The sequence below is a fragment of the Siphateles boraxobius genome, unplaced genomic scaffold (genome assembly GCF_051911475.1).
Source record: "Siphateles boraxobius isolate OS27281-9 unplaced genomic scaffold, OSU_SipBor_1 42, whole genome shotgun sequence".
Lineage (NCBI taxonomy): Eukaryota > Metazoa > Chordata > Actinopteri > Cypriniformes > Leuciscidae > Siphateles > Siphateles boraxobius.
Window position 1 is genome coordinate 923622 of NW_027509053.1, and position 15735 is coordinate 939356.

The 15735-nt window shown below is 44.5% G+C and overlaps 14 non-coding genes across 14 annotated transcripts; 3 read left to right on the forward strand and 11 right to left on the reverse strand.

Moving 5' to 3' along the window:
- Positions 1 to 1408: 1408 nt before the first annotated feature.
- On the reverse strand, positions 1409 to 1480 carry trnag-ucc (transfer RNA glycine (anticodon UCC)). Its single transcript has one exon. It is a non-coding gene; the product is annotated as a tRNA-Gly (tRNA).
- A 638-nt stretch (positions 1481 to 2118) lies between these two features.
- Positions 2119 to 2190, reverse strand: trnar-ucu (transfer RNA arginine (anticodon UCU)). Its single transcript has one exon. It is a non-coding gene; the product is annotated as a tRNA-Arg (tRNA).
- Positions 2191 to 3697: 1507 nt separating this feature from the next.
- trnag-ucc (transfer RNA glycine (anticodon UCC)) lies at positions 3698 to 3769 on the reverse strand. Its single transcript has one exon. It is a non-coding gene; the product is annotated as a tRNA-Gly (tRNA).
- Positions 3770 to 4109: 340 nt separating this feature from the next.
- trnad-guc (transfer RNA aspartic acid (anticodon GUC)) lies at positions 4110 to 4181 on the forward strand. Its single transcript has one exon. It is a non-coding gene; the product is annotated as a tRNA-Asp (tRNA).
- Positions 4182 to 4407: 226 nt separating this feature from the next.
- Positions 4408 to 4479, reverse strand: trnar-ucu (transfer RNA arginine (anticodon UCU)). The gene has a single exon. It is a non-coding gene; the product is annotated as a tRNA-Arg (tRNA).
- Positions 4480 to 5828: 1349 nt separating this feature from the next.
- trnag-ucc (transfer RNA glycine (anticodon UCC)) lies at positions 5829 to 5900 on the reverse strand. The gene has a single exon. It is a non-coding gene; the product is annotated as a tRNA-Gly (tRNA).
- A 636-nt stretch (positions 5901 to 6536) lies between these two features.
- On the reverse strand, positions 6537 to 6608 carry trnag-ucc (transfer RNA glycine (anticodon UCC)). The gene has a single exon. It is a non-coding gene; the product is annotated as a tRNA-Gly (tRNA).
- Positions 6609 to 10385: 3777 nt separating this feature from the next.
- trnag-ucc (transfer RNA glycine (anticodon UCC)) lies at positions 10386 to 10457 on the reverse strand. The gene has a single exon. It is a non-coding gene; the product is annotated as a tRNA-Gly (tRNA).
- A 638-nt stretch (positions 10458 to 11095) lies between these two features.
- On the reverse strand, positions 11096 to 11167 carry trnag-ucc (transfer RNA glycine (anticodon UCC)). Its single transcript has one exon. It is a non-coding gene; the product is annotated as a tRNA-Gly (tRNA).
- A 636-nt stretch (positions 11168 to 11803) lies between these two features.
- trnag-ucc (transfer RNA glycine (anticodon UCC)) lies at positions 11804 to 11875 on the reverse strand. Its single transcript has one exon. It is a non-coding gene; the product is annotated as a tRNA-Gly (tRNA).
- A 339-nt stretch (positions 11876 to 12214) lies between these two features.
- trnad-guc (transfer RNA aspartic acid (anticodon GUC)) lies at positions 12215 to 12286 on the forward strand. Its single transcript has one exon. It is a non-coding gene; the product is annotated as a tRNA-Asp (tRNA).
- Positions 12287 to 13232: 946 nt separating this feature from the next.
- On the reverse strand, positions 13233 to 13304 carry trnag-ucc (transfer RNA glycine (anticodon UCC)). The gene has a single exon. It is a non-coding gene; the product is annotated as a tRNA-Gly (tRNA).
- A 340-nt stretch (positions 13305 to 13644) lies between these two features.
- On the forward strand, positions 13645 to 13716 carry trnad-guc (transfer RNA aspartic acid (anticodon GUC)). The gene has a single exon. It is a non-coding gene; the product is annotated as a tRNA-Asp (tRNA).
- A 945-nt stretch (positions 13717 to 14661) lies between these two features.
- trnag-ucc (transfer RNA glycine (anticodon UCC)) lies at positions 14662 to 14733 on the reverse strand. Its single transcript has one exon. It is a non-coding gene; the product is annotated as a tRNA-Gly (tRNA).
- Between the last annotated feature and the right edge of the window lie 1002 nt (positions 14734 to 15735).

Genomic DNA, 15735 nt, shown 5'->3' on the forward strand with positions numbered 1-15735 from the left:
TTGTTTGGACCTGGCACTTAAAAAAATTGCATGAACTTATTGACCTGACCTACCAGGCACCATATTAAAAAAAAGGGTCTCTAATTTAATAATGTAACACGTTTTATACAGACACTTCATATTTAAACGGTATTAGATTATTTTTTGGATTCACTGGCTTCTGTGAAGCGTTGAGCTAAAATGACGCATGACGCCGTTCCTGGAAGCCGCGCTGATCGGATACAACAACCTGTCTCTGCAACTCCTTGTGGAAAGTGGAAAGTATCTCCGCCTGTCACGCGGAGACTGGGGTTCGATTCCCCGACGGGGAGATTCAGTCCTTTACTGCTGCCAAAAGACCTTAAAAAATGTTTTGCTCCAGCAAACAAGTTACAGGGAAGTTGGCAAGGGGCCCGGACGACTGTTTTAAAGACAGCTTGAGAAAAATGCAATGCGTTGGCCGGGAATCGAACCCATACAGCAAGAATGGACAGACCCAGGAATCGAACCCATAGCAAGAACGCTCGTAATCAAGGTCTTTAATTTACAAATGTGATGCGTTGGCCGGGAATCGAACCCTGTCACCTGCTTGGAAGGCAGCTATGCTCACCACAATACCACCAACGCAGGCCTTTGAACGTAGACTGGAAGCCCGGTTGTGCTGTCAGCAAGAATTTTCGCAATACATTATCAGCTGGCAGGTGCAGATGAACTGAAACTCTCTTTGTTTGGACCTGGCACTTAAAAAAATTGCATGAACTTATTGACCTGACCTACCAGGCACTGTAGTGATCTTTTTCTTTGTAGAAAAGTTAGAAGCTCAGACCAGGAGACAGTGGAAGTTTTCCAAGCAGAAGTTCTTTATTGCTTGTCGGTAGCTGCAGTCATTCCAACATCGTCTAACTAAGGGAACTTTACATTGTAGTTTATATACATTTCAAGGGGGAGGGATTACATTGTGAGGAACAAAGCATTAAATGAGCTGAAACATGAGAACAGAACGGTGCAGGACTTCTCGCACTGAGATAAGAACTCCAAGACAAATGGTCTCAGTAAAAAAATGGCAGGATTTCAAACTTGCTCAGCATGCCTCTTCACCCGGTAAAACAATGAGAACAGGAAAAGCCTAGCCTTCTCGTACTGAGATGGGACAGTCAGGAATATCCTGCTGGGAACCCCTACCATTTGCAGAGATTTCCTGGTCTCATCATTTATAAACTTTCTCAATATAAAATACTATTGTATTGGAAATCTAAATTAAACATTTAAATAAAATTTGTAATCCTACAGCACCATATTTAAAAACAAGGTCTCTAATTTAATAATGTAACACGTTTTATACAGACACTTCATATTTAAACAGACAGACCCAGGAATCTAACCCATAGCAAGAATGCTCGTAGTCAAGGTCTTTAATTTACAAATGTGATGCGTTGGCCAGGAATCGAACCCAGGTCAACTGCTTGGAAGGCAGCTATGCTCACCACTATACCACCAACGCAAGACTGTTGGATGTAGACTGGAAGCCCTGTTCTGCGGTCAGCAATAATTTTCGCAATACTTTAGCAGCTGGCAGGTGCAGATGAACTGAAACTCTCTTTGTTTGGACCTGGCACTTAAAAAAATTGCATGAACTTATTGACCTGACCTACCAGGCACCATATTAAAAAACAAGGTCTCTAATTTAATAATGTAACACGTTTTATACAGACACTTCATATTTAAACGGTATTAGATTATTTTTTGGATTCACTGGCTTCTGTGAAGCGTTGAGCTAAAATGACGCATGACGCCGTTCCTGGAAGCCGCGCTGATCGGATACAACTACCTGTCTCTGCAACTCCTCGTTAGTATAGTGGAAAGTATCTCCGCCTGTCACACGGAAGACCGGGGTTCGATTCCCCGACGGGGAGATCCAGTCCTTTACTGCTGCCAAAAGACCTTAACAAATGTTTTGCTCCAGCAAACAAGTTACAGGAGAAGTTGGCAAGGGGCCACCAACGACTGTTTTAAAGACAGCTGGAGAAAAATGCAATGCGTTGGCCGGGAATCGAACGCATACAGCAAGAATGGACAGACCCAGGAATCGAACCCATAGCAAGAGTGCTCGTAATCAAGGTCTTTAATTTACAAATGTGATGCGTTGGCTGGGAATCGAACCCGGCTCAACTGCTTAGAAGGCAGCTATGCTCACCACTATACCACCAACACAAGACTGTTGGATGTAGACTGGAAGCCCTCTTCTGCGGTCAGCAAGAATGTTCGCAATATATTAGCAGCTGGCAGGTGCAGATGAATTGAAACTCTCTTTGTTTGGACCTGGCACTTAAAAAAATTGCATGAACTTATTGACCTGACCTACCAGGCACCATATTAAAAAAAGGGTCTCTAATTCAATAATGTAACACTTTTTATACAGACACTTCATATTTAAACGGTATTAGATTATTTTTTGGATTCACTGGCTTCTGTGAAGCGTTGAGCTAAAATGACGCATGACGCTGTTCCTGGAAGCCGCGCTGATCGGATACAACTACCTGTCTCTGCAACTCCTTGTTAGTATAGTGGAAAGTATCTCCGCCTGTCACGCGGAGACTGGGGTTCGATTCCCCGACGGGGAGATTCAGTCCTTTACTGCTGCCAAAAGACCTTAACAAATGTTTTGCTCCAGCAAACAAGTTACAGGGAAGTTGGCAAGGGGCCCGGACGACTGTTTTAAAGACAGCTTGAGAAAAATGCAATGCGTTGGCCGGGAATCGAACCCATACAGCAAGAATGGACAGACCCAGGAATCGAACCCATAGCAAGAACGCTCGTAATCAAGGTCTTTAATTTACAAATGTGATGCGTTGGCCGGGAATCGAACCCGGTCACCTGCTTGGAAGGCAGCTATGCTCACCACAATACCACCAACGCAGGCCTTTGAACGTAGACTGGAAGCCCGGTTGTGCGGTCAGCAAGAATTTTCGCAATACATTATCAGCTGGCAGGTGCAGATGAACTGAAACTCTCTTTGTTTGGACCTGGCACTTAAAAAAATTGCATGAACTTATTGACCTGACCTACCAGGCACTGTAGTGATCTTTTTCTTTGTAGAAAAGTTAGAAGCTCAGACCAGGAGACAGTGGAAGTTTTCCAAGCAGAAGTTCTTTATTGCTTGTCGGTAGCTGCAGTCATTCCAACATCGTCTAACTAAGGGAACTTTACATTGTAGTTTATATACATTTCAAGGGGGAGGGATTACATTGTGAGGAACAAAGCATTAAATGAGCTGAAACATGAGAACAGAACGGTGCAGGACTTCTCGCACTGAGATAAGAACTCCAAGACAAATGGTCTCAGTAAAAAAATGGCAGGATTTCAAACTTGCTCAGCATGCCTCTTCACCCGGTAAAACAATGAGAACAGGAAAAGCCTAGCCTTCTCGTACTGAGATGGGACAGTCAGGAATATCCTGCTGGGAACCCCTACCATTTGCAGAGATTTCCTGGTCTCATCATTTATAAACTTTCTCAATATAAAATACTATTGTATTGGAAATCTAAATTAAACATTTAAATAAAATTTGTAATCCTACAGCACCATATTTAAAAACAAGGTCTCTAATTTAATAATGTAACACGTTTTATACAGACACTTCATATTTAAACAGACAGACCCAGGAATCTAACCCATAGCAAGAATGCTCGTAGTCAAGGTCTTTAATTTACAAATGTGATGCGTTGGCCAGGAATCGAACCCAGGTCAACTGCTTGGAAGGCAGCTATGCTCACCACTATACCACCAACGCAAGACTGTTGGATGTAGACTGGAAGCCCTGTTCTGCGGTCAGCAATAATTTTCGCAATACTTTAGCAGCTGGCAGGTGCAGATGAACTGAAACTCTCTTTGTTTGGACCTGGCACTTAAAAAAATTGCATGAACTTATTGACCTGACCTACCAGGCACCATATTAAAAAACAAGGTCTCTAATTTAATAATGTAACACGTTTTATACAGACACTTCATATTTAAACGGTATTAGATTATTTTTTGGATTCACTGGCTTCTGTGAAGCGTTGAGCTAAAATGACGCATGACGCCGTTCCTGGAAGCCGCGCTGATCGGATACAACTACCTGTCTCTGCAACTCCTCGTTAGTATAGTGGAAAGTATCTCCGCCTGTCACGCGGAAGACCGGGGTTCGATTCCCCGACGGGGAGATCCAGTCCTTTACTGCTGCCAAAAGACCTTAACAAATGTTTTGCTCCAGCAAACAAGTTACAGGAGAAGTTGGCAAGGGGCCACCAACGACTGTTTTAAAGACAGCTGGAGAAAAATGCAATGCGTTGGCCGGGAATCGAACGCATACAGCAAGAATGGACAGACCCAGGAATCGAACCCATAGCAAGAGTGCTCGTAATCAAGGTCTTTAATTTACAAATGTGATGCGTTGGCTGGGAATCGAACCCGGCTCAACTGCTTAGAAGGCAGCTATGCTCACCACTATACCACCAACACAAGACTGTTGGATGTAGACTGGAAGCCCTCTTCTGCGGTCAGCAAGAATGTTCGCAATATATTAGCAGCTGGCAGGTGCAGATGAATTGAAACTCTCTTTGTTTGAACCTTGCACTTAAAAAAATTGCATGAACTTATTGACCTGACCTACCAGGCACCATATTAAAAAAAAGGGTCTCTAATTTAATAATGTAACACGTTTTTACAGACACTTCATATTTAAACGGTATTAGATTCTTTTTTGGATTCACTGGCTTCTGTGAAGCGTTGAGCTAAAATGACGCATGACGCCGTTCCTGGAAGCCGCGCTGATCGGATACAACTACCTGTCTCTGCAAGTCCTCGTTAGTATAGTGGAAAGTATCTCCGCCTGTCACGCGATAGACCGGGGTTCGATTCCCCGACGGGGAGATCCAGTCCTTTACTGCTGCCAAAAGACCTTAACAAATGTTTTGCTCCAGCAAACAAGTTACGGGAGAAGTTGGCAAGGGGCCACCGACGACTGTTTTAAAGACAGCTTGAGAAAAATGCAATGCGTTGGCCGGGAATCGAACGCATACAGCAAGAATGGACAGACCCAGGAATCGAACCCATAGCAAGAATGCTCGTAATCAAAGTCTTTAATTTACAAATGTGATGCGTTGGCCGGGAATCGAACCCGGCTCAAATGCTTGGAAGGCAGCTATGCTCACCACTATACCACCAACACAAGTCTGTTGGATGTAGACTGGAAGCCATCTTCTGCGGTCAGCAAGAATGTTCGTAATATATTAGCAGCTGGCAGGTGCAGATGAATTGAAACTCTCTTTGTTTGGACCTGGCACTTAAAAAAATTGCATGAACTTATTGACCTGACCTACCAGGCACCATATTAAAAAAAAGGGTCTCTAATTTAATAATAAAACAACACGTTTTATACAGACACTTCATATTTAAACGGTATTAGATTATTTTTTGGATTCACTGGCTTCTGTGAAGCGTTGAGCTAAAATGACGCATGACGCCGTTCCTGGAAGCCGGGCTGATCGGATACAACTACCTGTCTCTGCAACTCCTCGTTAGTATAGTGGAAAGTATCTCCGCCTGTCACGCGGAAGACCGGGGTTGGATTCCCCGACGGGGAGATCCAGTCCTTTACTGCTGCCAAAAGACCTTAACAAATGTTTTGCTCCAGCAAACAAGTTACAGGAGAAGTTGGCAAGGGGCCACCGACGACGGTTTAAAGACAGCTTGAGAAAAATGCAATGCGTTGGCCGGGAATCGAACGCATACAGCAAGAATGGACAGACCCAGGAATCGAACCCCTAGCAAGAATGCTCGTAATCAAGGTCTTTAATTTACAAATGAGATGCGTTGGCCGGGAATCGAACCCGGGTCAACTGCTTGGAAGGCAGCTATGCTCACCACTATACCACCAACACAAGACTGTTGGATGTAGACTGGAAGCCCTCTTCTGCGGTCAGCAAGAATGTTTGCAATATATTAGCAGCTGGCAGGTGCAGATGAATTGAAACTCTCTTTGTTTGGACCTGGCACTTAAAAAAATTGCATGAACTTATTGACCTGACCTACCAGGCACCATATTAAAAAAAGGGTCTCTAATTCAATAATGTAACACTTTTTATACAGACACTTCATATTTAAACGGTATTAGATTATTTTTTGGATTCACTGGCTTCTGTGAAGCGTTGAGCTAAAATGACGCATGACGCCGTTCCTGGAAGCCGCGCTGATCGGATACAACTACCTGTCTCTGCAACTCCTTGTTAGTATAGTGGAAAGTATCTCCGCCTGTCACGCGGAGACTGGGGTTCGATTCCCTGACGGGGAGATCCGGTCCTTTACTGCTGCCAAAAGACCTTAACAAATGTTTTGCTCCAGCAAACAAGTTGCAGGAGAAGTTGGCAAGGGGCCTCGGACGACTGTTTTAAAGACAGCTTGAGAAAAATGCAATGCGTTGGCCGGGAATCGAACGCATACAGCAAGAATGGACAGACCCAGGAATCGAACCCATAGCAAGAATGCTCGTAATCAAGGTCTTTAATTTACAAATGTGATGCGTTGGCCAGGAATCGAACCCGGGTCAACTGCTTGGAAGGCAGCTATGCTCACCACTATACCACCAACGCAAGACTGTTGGATGTAGACCGGAAGCCCTGTTCTGTGGTCAGCAATAATTTTTGCAATACTTTAGCAGCTGGCAGGTGCAGATGAACTGAAACTCTCTTTGTTTGGACCTGACACTTAAAAAAATTGCATGAACTTATTGACCTGACCTACCAGGCACCATATTAAAAAACAAGGTCTCTAATTTAATAATGTAACACGTTTTATACAGACACTTCATATTTAAACGGTATTAGATTATTTTTTGCATTCACTGGCTTCTGTGAAGCGTTGAGCTAAAATGACGCATGACGCCGTTCCTGCAAGCCGCGCTGATCGGATACAACTACCTGTCTCTGCAACTCCTTGTTAGTATAGTGGAAAGTATCTCCGCCTGTCATGCGGAGACTGGGGTTCGATTCCCCGACGGGGAGATTTAGTCCTTTACTGCTGCCAAAAGACCTTAACAAAAGTTTTGCTCCAGCAAACAAGTTACAGGGAAGTTGGCAAGGGGCCCTGACGACTGTTTTAAAGACAGCTTGAGAAAAATTCAATGCGTTGGCCGGGAATCGAAACCATACAGCAAGAATGGATAGATCCAGGAATCGAACCCATAGCAAGAATGCTCGTAATCAAGGTCTTTAATTTACAAATGTGATGCGTTGGCCAGGAATCGAACCCGGGTCAACTGCTTGGAAGGCAGCTAGGCTCACCACTATACCACCAACGCAAGACTGTTGGATGTAGGCTGGAAGCCGTCTTGTGCGGTCAGCAAGAATTTTCGCAATACATTAGCAGCTGGCAGGTGGAGATGAACTGAAACTCTCTTTGTTTGGACCTGGCACTTAAAAAAATGGCATGAACTTATTGACCTGACCTACCAGGCACCATATTAAAAAACAAGGTATCTAATTTAATAATGTAACACGTTTTATACAGACACTTCATATTTAAACGGTATTAGATTATCTTTTGCAATCACTGGCTTATGTGAAGCGTTGAGCTAAAATGACGCATGAAGCCGTTACTGGAAGCCGCGCTGATCGGTTACAACTACCTGTCTCTGCAACTCCTTGTTAGTATAGTGGCAAGTATCTCCGCCTGTCACGCGGAGACTGGGGTTCGATTCCCCGATGGGGAGATCCAGTCCTTTACTGCTGCCAAAAGACCTTAACAAAAGTTTTGCTCCAGCAAACAAGTTACAGGAGAAGTTGGCAAGGGGCCCCGGACGACTGTTTTAAAGACAGCTTGAGAAAAATGCAATGCGTTGGCCGGGAATCGAACCCATACAGCAAGAATGGACAGACCCAGGAATCGAACCCATAGCAAGAATGCTCGTAATCAAGGTCTTTAATTTACAAATGTGATGCGTTGGCCGGGAATCGAACCCGGTCACCTGCTTGGAAGGCAGCTATGCTCACCACAATACCACCAACGCAGGCCTTTGAACGTAGACTGGAAGCCCGTTGTGCGGTCAGCAAGAATTTTCGCAATACATTATCAGCTGGCAGGTGCAGATGAACTGAAACTCTCTTTGTTTGGACCTGGCACTTAAAAAAATTGCATGAACTTATTGACCTGACCTACCAGGCACTGTAGTGATCTTTTTCTTTGTAGAAAAGTTAGAAGCTCAGACCAGGAGACAGTGGAAGTTTTCCAAACAGAAGTTCTTTATTGCTTGTCGGTAGCTGCAGTCATTCCAACATCGTCTAACTAAGGGAACTTTACATTGTAGTTTATATACATTTCAAGGGGGAGGGATTACATTGTGAGGAACAAAGCATTAAATGAGCTGAACCATGAGAACAGAACGGTGCAGGACTTCTCGCACTGAGATAAGAACTCCAAGACAAATGGTCTCAGTAATAAAATGGCAGGATTTCAAACTTGCTCAGCATGCCTCTTCACCCGGTAAAACAATGAGAACAGGAAAAGCCTAGCCTTCTCGTACTGAGATGGGACAGTCAGGAATATCCTGCTGGGAACCCCTACCATTTGAAGAGATTTCCTGGTCTCATCATTTATAAACTTTCTCAATATAAAATGCTATTGTATTGGAAATCTAAATTAAACATTTAAATAAAATTTGTAATCCTACAGCACCATATTTAAAAACAAGGTCTCTAATTTAATAATGTAACACGTTTTATACAGACACTTCATATTTAAACGGTATTAGATTATTTTTTGGATTCACTGGCTTCTGTGAAGCGTTGAGCTAAAATGACGCATGACGCCGTTCCTGGAAGCCGCGCTGATCGGATACAACTACCTGTCTCTGCAACTCCTCGTTAGTATGATGGAAAGTATCTCCGCCTGTCACGTGGAAGACCGGGGTTCGATTCCCCGACGGGGAGATCCAGTACTTTACTGCTGCCAAAAGACCTTAACAAATGTTTTGCTCCAGCAAACAAGTTACAGGGAAGTTGGCAAGGGGCCCGGAAGACTGTTTTAAAGACAGCTTGAGAAAAATGCAATGCGTTGGCCGGGAATCGAACCCATACAGCAAGAATGGACAGACCCAGGAATCGAACCCATAGCAAGAATGCTCGTAATCAAGGTCTTTAATTTACAAATGTGATGCGTTGGCCGGGAATCGAACCCGGTCACCTGCTTGGAAGGCAGCTATGCTCACCACTATACCACCAACGCAGGCCTTTGAACGTAGACTGGAAGCCCGGTTGTGCGGTCAGCAAGAATTTTCGCAATACATTAGCAGCTGGCAGGTGCAGATGAACTGAAACTCTCTTTGTTTGGACCTGGCACTTAAAAAAATTGCATGAACTTATTGACCTGACCTACCAGGCACTGTAGTGATCTTTTTCTTTGTAGAAAAGTTAGAAGCTCAGACCAGGAGACAGTGGAAGTTTTCCAAGCAGAAGTTCTTTATTGTTTGTCGGTAGCTGCAGTCATTCCAACATCGTCTAACTAAGGGAACTTTACATTGTAGTTTATATACATTTCAAGGGGGAGGGATTACATTGTGAGGAACAAAGCATGTAAATGAGCTGAAACATGAGAACAGAACGGTGCAGGACTTCTCGCACCGAGATAAGAACTCCAAGACAAATGGTCTCAGTAATAAAATAGCAGGTGTTCAAACTTGCTCAGCATGACTCTTCACCCGGTAAAACAATGAGAACAGGAAAAGCCTAGGTTTCTCGCACTGAGATGGGACAGTCAGGAATATCCTGCTGGGAACCCCTACCGTTTGCAGAGATTTCCTGGTCTCATCATTTATAAACTTTCTCAATATAAAATACTATTGTATTGGAAATCTAAATTAAACATTTAAATAAAATTTGTAATCCTACAACACCATATTAAAAAAAAAGGGTCTCTAATTTAATAATGTAACACGTTTTATACAGACACTTCATATTTAAACGGTATTAGATTATTTTTTGGATTCACTGGCTTCTGTGAAGCGTTGAGCTAAAATGACGCATGACGCCGTTCCTGGAAGCCGCGCTGATCGGATACAACTACCTGTCTCTGCAACTCCTCGTTAGTATAGTGGAAAGTATCTCCGCCTGTCACGCGGAAGACCGGAGTTCGATTCCCCGACGGGGAGATCCAGTCCTTTACTGCTGCCAAAAGCCCTTAACAAATGTTTTGCTCCAGCAAACAAGTTACAGGAGAAGTTGGCAAGGGGCCACCGACGACTGTTTTAAAGACAGCTTGAGAAAAATGCAATGCGTTGGCCGGGAATCGAACGCATACAGCAAGAATGGACAGACCCAGGAATCGAACCCATAGCAAGAATGCTCGTAATCAAGGTCTTTAATTTACAAATGTGATGCGTTGGCCGGGAATCGAACCCGGGTCAACTGCTTGGAAGGCAGCTATGCTCACCACTATACCACCAACACAAGACTGTTGGATGTAGACTGGAAGCCCGCTTCTGCGGTCAGCAAGAATGTTCGCAATATATTAGCAGCTGGCAGGTGCAGATGAATTGAAACTCTCTTTGTTTGGACCTGGCACTTAAAAAAATTGCATGAACTTATTGACCTGACCTACCAGGCACCATATTAAAAAAAAGGGTCTCTAATTTAATAATGTAACACGTTTTATACAGACACTTCATATTTAAACGGTATTAGATTATTTTTTGGATTCACTGGCTTCTGTGAAGCGTTGAGCTAAAATGACGCATGACGCCGTTCCTGGAAGCCGCGCTGATCGGATACAACTACCTGTCTCTGCAACTCCTCGTTAGTATAGTGGAAAGTATCTCCGCCTGTCACGCGGAAGACCGGCGTTCGATTCCCCGACGGGGAGATCCAGTCCTTTACTGCTGCCAAAAGACCTTAACAAATGTTTTGCTCCAGCAAACAAGTTACAGGAGAAGTTGGCAAGGGGCCACCGACGACTGTTTTAAAGACAGCTTGAGAAAAATGCAATGCGTTGGCCGGGAATCGAACGCATACAGCAAGAATGGACAGACCCAGGAATCGAACCCCTAGCAAGAATGCTCGTAAACAAGGTCTTTAATTTACAAATGTGATGCGTTGGCCGGGAATCGAACCCGGGTCAACTGCTTGGAAGGCAGCTATGCTCACCACTATACCACCAACGCAAGACTGTTGGATGTAGACCGGAAGCCCTGTTCTGCGGTCAGCAATAATTTTTGCAATACATTAGCAGCTGGCAGGTGGAGATGAACTGAAACTCTCTTTGTTTGGACCTGGCACTTAAAAAAATTGCATGAACTTATTGACCTGACCTACCAGGCACCATATAAAAAAAAGGGTCTCTAATTCAATAATGTAACACTTTTTATACAGACACTTCATATTTAAACGGTATTAGATTATTTTTTGGATTCACTGGCTTCTGTGAAGCGTTGAGCTAAAATGACGCATGACGCTGTTCCTGGAAGCCGCGCTGACCGGATACAACTACCTGTCTCTGCAACTCCTTGTTAGTATAGTGGAAAGTATCTCCGCCTGTCACGCGGAGACTGGGGTTCGATTCCCCGACGGGGAGATCCAGTCCTTTACTGCTGCCAAAAGACCTTAACAAATGTTTTGCTCCAGCAAACAAGTTGCAGGAGAAGTTGGCAAGGGGCCTCGGACGACTGTTTTAAAGACAGCTTGAGAAAAATGCAATGCGTTGGCCGGGAATCGAACGCATACAGCAAGAATGGACAGACCCAGGACTCGAACCCATAGCAAGAATGCTCGTAATCAAGGTCTTTAATTTACAAATGTGATGCGTTGGCCGGGAATCGAACCCGGGTCAACTGCTTGGAAGGCAGCTATGCTCACCACTATACCACCAACACAAGACTGTTGGATGTAGACTGGAAGCCCTCTTCTGCGGTCAGCAAGAATGTTCGCAATATATTAGCAGCTGGCAGGTGCAGATGAATTGAAACTCTCTTTGTTTGGACCTGGCACTTAAAAAAATTGCATGAACTTATTGACCTGACCTACCAGGCACCATATTAAAAAAAGGGTCTCTAATTTAATAATGTAACACATTTTATACAGACACTTCATATTTAAACGGTATTAGATTATTTTTTGGATTCACTGGCTTCTGTGAAGCGTTGAGCTAAAATGATGCATGACGCCGTTCCTGGAAGCCGCGCTGATCGGATACAACTACCTGTCTCTGCAACTCCTCGTTAGTATAGTGGAAAGTATCTCGGCCTGTCACGCGGAAGACCGGGGTTCGATTCCCCGACGGGGAGATCCAGTCCCTTTGATCCAGTCCTTTACTGCTGCCAAAAGACCTTAACAAATGTTTTGCTCCAGCCAACAAGTTACAGGAGAAGTTGGCAAGGGGCCTCGGACGACTGTTTTAAAGACAGCTTGAGAAAAATGCAATGCGTTGGCCGGGAATCGAACGCATACAGCAAGAATGGACAGACCCAGGAATCGAACCCATAGCAAGAATGCTCGTAATCAAGGTCTTTAATTTACAAATGTGATGCGTTGGCCAGCAATCGAACCCGGGTCAACTGCTTGGAAGGCAGCTATGCTCACCACTATACCACCAACGCAAGACTCTTGGATGTAGACTGGAAGCCCTGTTCTGCGGTCAGCAATCATTTTTGCAATACTTTAGCAGCAGGCAGGTGCAGATGAACTGAAACTCTCTTTGTTTGGACCTGGCACTTATAAAAATTGCATGAACTTATTGACCTGACCTACCAGGCACCATATTAAAAAACAAGGTCTCTAATTTAATAATGTAACACGTTTTATACAGACACTTCATATTTAAACGGTATTAGATTATTTTTGCATTCACTGGCTTCTGTGAAGCGTTGAGCTAAAATGACGCATGACGCCGTTCCTGCAAGCCGCGCTGATCGGATAAAACTACCTGTCTCTGCAACTCCTTGCTAGTATAGTGAAAAGCATCTTCGCCTGTCACGCGGAGACTGGGGTTCGATTCCCCGCCGGGGAGATTCAGTCCTTTACTGCTGCCAAAAGACCTTAACAAAAGTTTTGCTCCAGCAAACAAGTTACAGGGAAGTTGGCAAGGGGCCCGGACGACTGTTTTAAAGACAGCTTGAGAAAAATGCAATGCGTTGGCCGGGAATCGAACCCATACAGCCAGAATGGACAGACCCAGGAATCGAACCCATAGCAAGAATGCTCGTAATCAAGGTCTTTAATTTACAAATGTGATGCGTTGGCCGGGAATCGAACCCGGGTCAACTGCTTGGAAGGCAGCTATGCTCACCACTATACCACCAACACAAGACTGTTGGATGTAGACTGGAAGCCCTCTTCTGCGGTCAGCAAGAATGTTCGCAATATATTAGCAGCTGGCAGGTGCAGATGAATTGAAACTCTCTTTGTTTGGACCTGGCACTTAAAAAAATTGCATGAACTTATTGACCTGACCTACCAGGCACCATATTAAAAAAAAGGGTCTCTAATTTAATAATGTAACACGTTTTATACAGACACTTCATATTTAAACGGTATTAGATTATTTTTTGGATTCACTGGCTTCTGTGAAGCGTTGAGCTAAAATGACGCATGACGCCGTTCCTGGAAGCCGCGCTGATCGGATACAACTACCTGTCTCTGCAACTCCTCGTTAGTATAATGGAAAGTATCTCCGCCTGTCACGCGGAAGACCGGGGTTCGATACCCCGACGGGGAGATCCAGTCCTTTGATCCAGTCCTTTACTGCTGCCAAAAGACCTTAACAAATGTTTTGCTCCAGCCAACAAGTTACAGGAGAAGTTGGCAAGGGGCCTCGGACGACTGTTTTAAAGACAGCTTGAGAAAAATGCAATGCGTTGGCCGGGAATCGAACGCATACAGCAAGAATGGACAGACCCAGGAATCGAACCCATAGCAAGAATGCTCGTAATCAAGGTCTTTAATTTACAAATGTGATGCGTTGGCCAGCAATCGAACCCGGGTCAACTGCTTGGAAGGCAGCTATGCTCACCACTATACCACCAACGCAAGACTCTTGGATGTAGACTGGAAGCCCTGTTCTGCGGTCAGCAATCATTTTTGCAATACTTTAGCAGCAGGCAGGTGCAGATGAACTGAAACTCTCTTTGTTTGGACCTGGCACTTATAAAAATTGCATGAACTTATTGACCTGACCTACCAGGCACCATATTAAAAAACAAGGTCTCTAATTTAATAATGTAACACGTTTTATACAGACACTTCATATTTAAACGGTATTAGATTATTTTTGCATTCACTGGCTTCTGTGAAGCGTTGAGCTATAATGACGCATGACGCCGTTCCTGCAAGCCGCGCTGATCGGATAAAACTACCTGTCTCTGCAACTCCTTGCTAGTATAGTGAAAAGCATCTTCGCCTGTCACGCGGAGACTGGGGTTCGATTCCCCGCCGGGGAGATTCAGTCCTTTACTGCTGCCAAAAGACCTTAACAAAAGTTTTGCTCCAGCAAACAAGTTACAGGGAAGTTGGCAAGGGGCCCGGACGACTGTTTTAAAGACAGCTTGAGAAAAATGCAATGCGTTGGCCGGGAATCGAACCCATACAGCCAGAATGGACAGACCCAGGAATCGAACCCATAGCAAGAATGCTCGTAATCAAGGTCTGTAATTTACAAATGTGATGCATTGGCCGGGAATCGAACCCGGGTCAACTGCTTGGAAGGCAGCTATGCTCACCACTATACCACCAACGCAAGTCTGTTGGATGTAGGCTGGAAGCCCTCTTGTGCGGTCAGCAAGAATTTTCGCAATACATTAGCATTCACTGGCTTCTGTGAAGCGTTGAGCTAAAATGACGCATGACGCCGTTCCTGCAAGCCGCACTGATCGGATACAACTACCTGTCTCTGCAACTCCTTGCTAGTATAGTGGAAAGTATCTCCGCCTGTCGCGCGGAGACTGGGGTTCGATTCCCCGACGGGGAGATTCAGTCCTTTACTGCTGCCAAAAGACCTTAACAAAAGTTTTGCTCCAGAAAACAAGTTACAGGGAAGTTGGCAAGGGGCCCGGACGACTGTTTTAAAGACAGCTTGAGAAAAATGCAATGCGTTGGCCGGGAATCGAACCCATACAGCCAGAATGGACAGACCCAGGAATCGAACCCATAGCAAGAATGCTTGTAATCAAGGTCTTTAATTTACAAATGTGATGCGTTGGCCGGGAATCGAACGCGGGTCAACTGCTTGGAAGGCAGCTATGCTCACCACTATACCACCTAAGCGAGGTGGTATAGTGGTGGTAAAAAAATTGCATGAACTTATTGACCTGACCTACCAGGCACCATATTAAAAAAAAGGGTCTCTAATTTAATAATGTAACACGTTTTATACAGACACTTCATATTTAAACAGTATTAGATTATTTTTTGGATTCACTGGCTTCTGTGAAGCGTTGAGCTAAAATGACGCATGAAGCCGTTCCAGGAAGTGCCGCCTATCGGGGACAACTAACTGTCTCTGCAACTCCTCGTTAGTATAGTGGAAAGTATCTCCTCCTGTCACGCGGAAGACCGGGGTTCGATTCCCCGACGGGGAGATCCAGTCCTTTACTGCTGCCAAAAGACCTTAACAAATGTTTTGCTCCAGCAAACAAGTTACAGGAGAAGTTGGCAAGGGGCCTCTCACAACTGTTTTAAAGACAGCTTGAGAAAAATGCAATGCGTTGGCCGGGAATCGAACGCACACAGCAAGAATGGA